This window comes from Neolamprologus brichardi, chromosome 23, assembly GCF_056152115.1.
Source record: "Neolamprologus brichardi isolate AB-2024 chromosome 23, ASM5615211v1, whole genome shotgun sequence".
NCBI lineage: Eukaryota > Metazoa > Chordata > Actinopteri > Cichliformes > Cichlidae > Neolamprologus > Neolamprologus brichardi.
This window is the reverse complement of record NC_142125.1, coordinates 26,491,454-26,497,902: the sequence shown is the minus strand read 5'-3', so window position 1 is coordinate 26,497,902 and position 6,449 is coordinate 26,491,454.

Genomic DNA, 6,449 nt, shown 5'->3' with positions numbered 1-6,449 from the left:
AAAGAAAAACACTTGGAAAAAGAAAAATGCTGCAAAAAGAAAAACACTTGCAAAAAGAAAAATGCTGCAAAAAGAAAAATGCTGCAAAAAGAAAAACACTTGCAAAAAGAAAAATGCTGCAAAAAGAAAAATGCTGCAAAAAGAAAAAACACTTGGAAAAAGAAAAATGCTGCAAAAAGAAAAACACTTGCAAAAAGAAAAATGCTGCAAAAAGAAAAACACTTGCAAAAAGAAAAATGCTGCAAAAAGAAAAATGCTGCAAAAAGAAAAAACACTTGGAAAAAGAAAAATGCTGCAAAAAGAAAAACACTTGCAAAAAGAAAAATTCTGCAAAAAGAAAAACACTTGCAAAAAGAAAAATGCTGCAAAAAGAAAAACGCTGCAAAAAAAAATGCTGCAAAAAGAAAAATGCTGCAAAAAGAAAAACACTTGCAAAAAGAAAAATGCTGCAAAAAGAAAAACACTTGCAAAAAGAAAAATGCTGCAAAAAGAAAAATGCTGCAAAAAGAAAAACACTTGGAAAAAGAAAAATGCTGCAAAAAGAAAAACACTTGCAAAAAGAAAAATGCTGCAAAAAGAAAAATGCTGCAAAAAGAAAAATGCTGCAAAAAGAAAAACGCTTGCAAAAAGACAAAATGCTGCAAAAAGAAAAATGCTGCAAAAAGAAAAAACACTTGCAAAAAGAAAAATGCTGCAAAAAGAAAAACACTTGCAAAAAGAAAAATGCTGCAAAAAGAAAAATGCTGCAAAAAGAAAAACACTTGCAAAAAGAAAAATGCTGCAAAAAGAAAAACACTTGCAAAAAGAAAAATGCTGCAAAAAGAAAAATGCTGCAAAAAGAAAAAACACTTGGAAAAAGAAAAATGCTGCAAAAAGAAAAATGCTGCGAAAAGAAAAACACTTGGAAAAAGAAAAATGCTGCAAAAAGAAAAACACTTGCAAAAAGAAAAATGCTGCAAAAAGAAAAATGCTGCAAAAAGAAAAACACTTGCAAAAAGAAAAATGCTGCAAAAAGAAAAACGCTGCAAAAAAAAAAATGCTGCAAAAAGAAAAACGCTGCAAAAGCACACACAACACAACGGAAATAGGAAAAAAGACAACGGAAATGTTTCTGGGGAGACAATAACCGGACAGACCAGTTGCACGAACCAAAACATGCTAACAAGTGCACTGGGACTGGGAGACACTTCAACAAAGTGGAAGCGGAGCGGCCAAAGAGTAAACTTTCAAAAGTAAGTTCTGAATATTATGTCACTTATTTATGTGCAAATGTTTAATAATGAGGAACATTAAAACATTACTGTTGGCCACATGCCGGCAAAGTTATGTGACATTAGCGATGTTTGTACTTTCAGCGTTTACTTTATACGCCGTTCGATAGTTGACCTTAATCTTACAGAGAATGTGATGATTTTGTGGATAATTAAAGTCAGTCATATATCCACAAACACAACAAGCTGAAAGTCAGTGATGCTGCTCGGTTTGCAGTCCTGAATATCACGGCACAAGCAGGATTCACTGCACTGTTAATGTTAGCTATGTTATATTGCTGCCTCTGTTCGGTGGTGTTGAGCCAAACGGACTTTAACGTGTGTTTAAACGAGCTGACGGTTCATTCATTGTAGCGACTTCCACAGTCGCTAGAGGCCGGGGATGGAGCCCAAGTATTTGCCTGACGCGCTGTCAACTTTACGCAATAATGCGAGAGGTGGAATTGTTTGCTTGTTTATTAAAGTGTTTACAGAGTAATGTCATCTCGAGATTTGGACTCTAACAACGTCACAGGCTCTAATGTAACAAGACGAAACATGTTGTGCAGCGGTCAACAAAAACTACGGCTACCCAGCCCTCCTCTCTGTCAAAATCAAAACCAGTGAATGACAGACTGACAACGCCCTCTTAATGTCACCGCTAGCACCCACGTGACTCCCATTACACATCACCATAGCAACCAAACAAATGAAAACCCAGTGATCATCAAAAAATTCAATACATTTAATTATGGCTCCTACACTCAAAGAAAGATGCTTTAATCACAGCAGTCACACATGTGTCCACTGTACCAGCTGGGAACTCTTCTTGTTTAGCACTCGTAATAACACTAAATCCTTCTGTTTGTAGCAGTGTGTACACCTGAGACTGTCACCTGTGTGTCTGTCCTGCACTCTGTCTCTGTTTCTTTCTCTCTGATTGTGGAATAAAAGTATGAACATGTATTTATAAGTTACACTTGTGTTTGAATCCTGCAGCTTATCACACATTTGATTTCCAACATATTAAAAGAACAATATTTGTACGCATATGTATCGAACAATACAAAATTTTTAATTTATTTTATCAACTTTTCTTCTGACGATGCTGTCTGTGTTGAGCGCTCAGTGGATCTGCGCTCGACAGTGCAGCCTAGGCGGAGTAGTCAAACACAGATTCACTGAGTGCAGGGCAAGCTAGCTAGACAGAAGTTAAGCTCTCCTTGCAACATGGCAAATTGAACCTCCCCCACCCTCATTCAGATCTGGAACGAAACGACAACCAAGCTGTTGAGTCTCAGTGTCCTGCTTTAAATTGATACACCAATTAATTTTATAATTCATCTTTAGAGACTGATTCGTTGGTGTTCAATCTTCTTTTGATCTCTTCCTCCTCTTCAGCAATTGCATTATATTGTGTGTAATAAAACAATTTGCTTTACAAATAAACTTCACAGTTATTATTATTCTAAGTTGGGCCAAGCCCCACTACTCACGCTGCCCATAACTTTTTGAATAATCCTGCTAACCAGCACAACACACAAACAAACACACAGATAATCATAATCTACTTGGCAGATGTAAAAAAAAAAAAAAAAAAGGGGGGGGGAGATGTGGGGTTTGGAACTATTTTGGTCTTCATGTGACGTATGACCCTGAAGGTAAGCGCGTCATGGACAAAAGTAAAACAGTATGTCGGATGTGACATGCAATGCTCAATTACATTGGTGGGAACTAGTGCGTTAGCGCAGTTAGCTCGTTAACGGAGATTTGCCGTGTTGTGGCGTTAACGTCATTTTAACGAGATTAACGCTGACAGCACTAGTGGGAACACAACGAATATGACTGCACATTTACTCCGACATCATCCTCGTGCAAAGACAAGTGGAAGCAGAGAAAAACAACAAGCACGCATGCTACAAACTTTAGCCGAGTCATTTAGACAGCCGTTAGCACATGATTCTCCTTATGGGGACCTGATATGTTTAATATGCTGCTGAGAATATAGCCCAGAAGAAGCGTATAGTATAGCTTTTATTTAGGAAAGAGCCATTTCTCTGTAATAAACTCTCTTTTCCAAAGATGAGTGATTTGTCGATCAGATAGATTTATTTTTTTATTACTTTGTTGTTTCAGCAACATTAAATTTAAAAACTGTACTTTTGAGTTAAAATATATATTTATAATTTTATTAAATGACAAATTAAAAAGGCATGAACTTTTTTTTTGTATTGAAAAAATATCGAACTGTGACACCAAAGTATCGAACCGAACCGAACCGTGAATTTTGTGTATCGTTGCACCCCTACTTCCAACCTGTGCAGGTGTGGACTAAACCAGTGGCTCCAGGCTGAGGGGGGTGCGGGACAAAATAATTAAGTCCCAATAACCTAGTGAAAATGGAAGAGGTGTTTACTTCTTCTCTATTTAATTGGCTTACAATAAATTAATTAATAAGTTAATTACTTCACAGCAGTGGTGGTATTGGCAGTAGCAGCTGCTCTTACAGTTATGTAACACAGAAGTCCTGACAATATGCCATAAAAAGCATGCAAAGTTGAAATGATGACTGTAAGCTGCTTTTGCTTCACCTGTTAGTAACCAGCTACATATCTGGGCAGAACCATTCACGTCTCCTCTTACTTTTTATTGCCATCCATCAGAGAGCTGGCAGTGTTAATGCTCTTTCCTCGTCTGTAACTGTGTTTTTGGAGGATGCTGAGCTGCCGAGTTTGTGCTCTTTGCTTCTTAAAGTCTTAAAAAGTCTCCTTTTCTGTGTGGGGGGTTCTGGTGTGTGTGCGCGCTTGTCAAGACTCAGCAAGCAGTGAGTGGGAGGACTGAGACCACATACAGTAGATGCCTGAAACATAATGGAAATCGGATTTGGCACGCCGGTCCATCTTGGCAAACTCAAACACCCACCATGGCCTTAAACAACTCAGAGACAGTGCTGCTGCTTTAAAGGTCAAGCAAAGTTAGAAATCCCTTTATTTTAAACAAACATCTGGCTCTTGAGCCAAAATGAAAGGGCTTCAGCACAGAAGAAACACTTGTATGGCTGCAGGAGCTGCAAACGCACCTTTGAATGGTGTAAACTGTGTTTTATTTTTTTTTTTTTTTAAAAAGGTAGCATCATCTGGGAGGTGGATGGATGCTGTGGGGTTAATTGTGAGATATTCTTCTTGGGGTTGTCTCGCAAAGATGGTTGGACCTCCCGTGTGATTTCTGAACAGCAAAAAGCAGGTACACTCTGAAAGACTTTTGGGTAATCTCATTAAAGCATCAAAGTGGTCTGATGTGAGCATTCCTTGATTCACTCCTGAAAAGTGTCTTAGTAGTGCAGAAGTAAGCACACACTGCATGTAGACAGGGAATGAGATCGGTAACCAGCTGGGAGCAACTCGTTGATAAGTCTTCCCCTTTTTGTGCTGATAAAAGGCTGCTCACAATTTGACCCACGGGTTAACACTGCCAAGATGGCAATAAGGTAATGAGGCAACAAAAAAAGGAGGCTTTTAGGTTTTCAATTTATGAATGATTTGCTGCATATAAGAAGAGCAAGGATTTGCACAGTAAGAAGTCACTCTATCAGCCGTTAGCCTGCTAGGAAATAAGTTACTCTAATCCACTTGATCAAGGTCACTTCATCAAAGCCTTTTCAGATATTCTGTGACAAAAGCATAAAAGACATTATTTCAAGATTATATTTGCACAAATCCAAAAGATTTTTTATTAAAAATGAAGGCTTTACCAACAGCAGTGTTTACACACAATTCAGGTTTAGTGCATGCACTGTGATTGCAGTGTAGTTTCTCGTGGACATGTGTTGATGCTTTGGGGTCGCTGTGGGTGCAAGACGCCTTTGTATTTCTGTAGGATTGTTTTAATTAGACCTGGATTTCACCACTATATTTAACTCTAATTAAGGTCACCTGATGTGCAGGGAAGAAATGTGAGGAAAACAAACCATAGCAGCAATTTCGTGTCGAGCAAAAAAAGAAATGAATAAAGTCAATGCTATTGTGTTTCTATCCCCTTTATTTACATTTCAAAGAGAACGAGTAACAGAGAGTTCCCATCTAGCCATCTTTATGAGTGGGTAATCTCTTAAATGGTAACAGTACATTGGTGTTTGTCATGCTGTTTTTTTTTTTTTTTTTAAATAAACACTCCTGCTTCTGAAAAAGATGGGATGCAGTGTAAAATTAAAACACAAAATTGCAGTGATTTGCAAAATCTCAAAGCACAAATTTTATTCACGACAGAACAAAGAAAACATACATTTTCAAAACATACATGCTGGCAGCGACACATCTTAAAACAGTTGGGACAGGACCACGTTTGCCACTGTGTAGCATCCTCTCTTCATTTAACAACAGTCTGTAATTGTGGTGGAGCTGAAGGAGAGCAGCTGCTGGACTGTTGGGAGGTAATTGGTGTCCCATTCACATCTTTTTCCATTCAAGATGCTCCAAATGATTTCAGTTGGTGAAATGTCAAGACTGCTGGCCAGTTCAGCACCAGGACTCTTCGACTGTGAAGCATCGTCTTGCTCAAACATGCAAGACCTGTAAAAGAGCTTTGTTGCTCTAAAACCTGTGTATACCTTTCAGCACTGATGGAGCCTTTCCAGATGTGCAAGCTGCCATTTCCATAGACACTGAAGCGCTGACAACAAGCCGGAAAATCCCCCTCCTCGTCAGTCCAGTGGACACGACATCCATCTTTTCCAAAACGAACTCCAACATTTGATTTCTGTGCCCATAGTTTCCATTTCAAATGAGCTTTGGCTCGATCACGATCATGTTCACAGATGACTTCTTTGCATGATGGAGATTTCACCTGCATTTGTGGATGGCGTACTTCCTGAGCTCATGCAATCTTTGAATCATGCCTGTTAATGATGAAGTGCTGCCTGAGGACCTGAAGTTCACAGGCATTTTATATTGTTTCCCCATCCTTGTCCCTTGCGCAAAGAGATTTCTCCAGATACCCTGAATCATTTGATATTAAAACTGTAGACGAGGAGAGTTCTCATAATTTCACATTTAGGAACATTATTCTGAAACTGTTCAATAACTTATAGATGTCTTTTTGCAGATTGAACCTCTGCCTCTCCAAGATGCTCTTTTTATATCCAATCACATTACTGACCTATTGCCAATGAAACAGTTAGTCAGCAAATCTTCCAGATGTTAC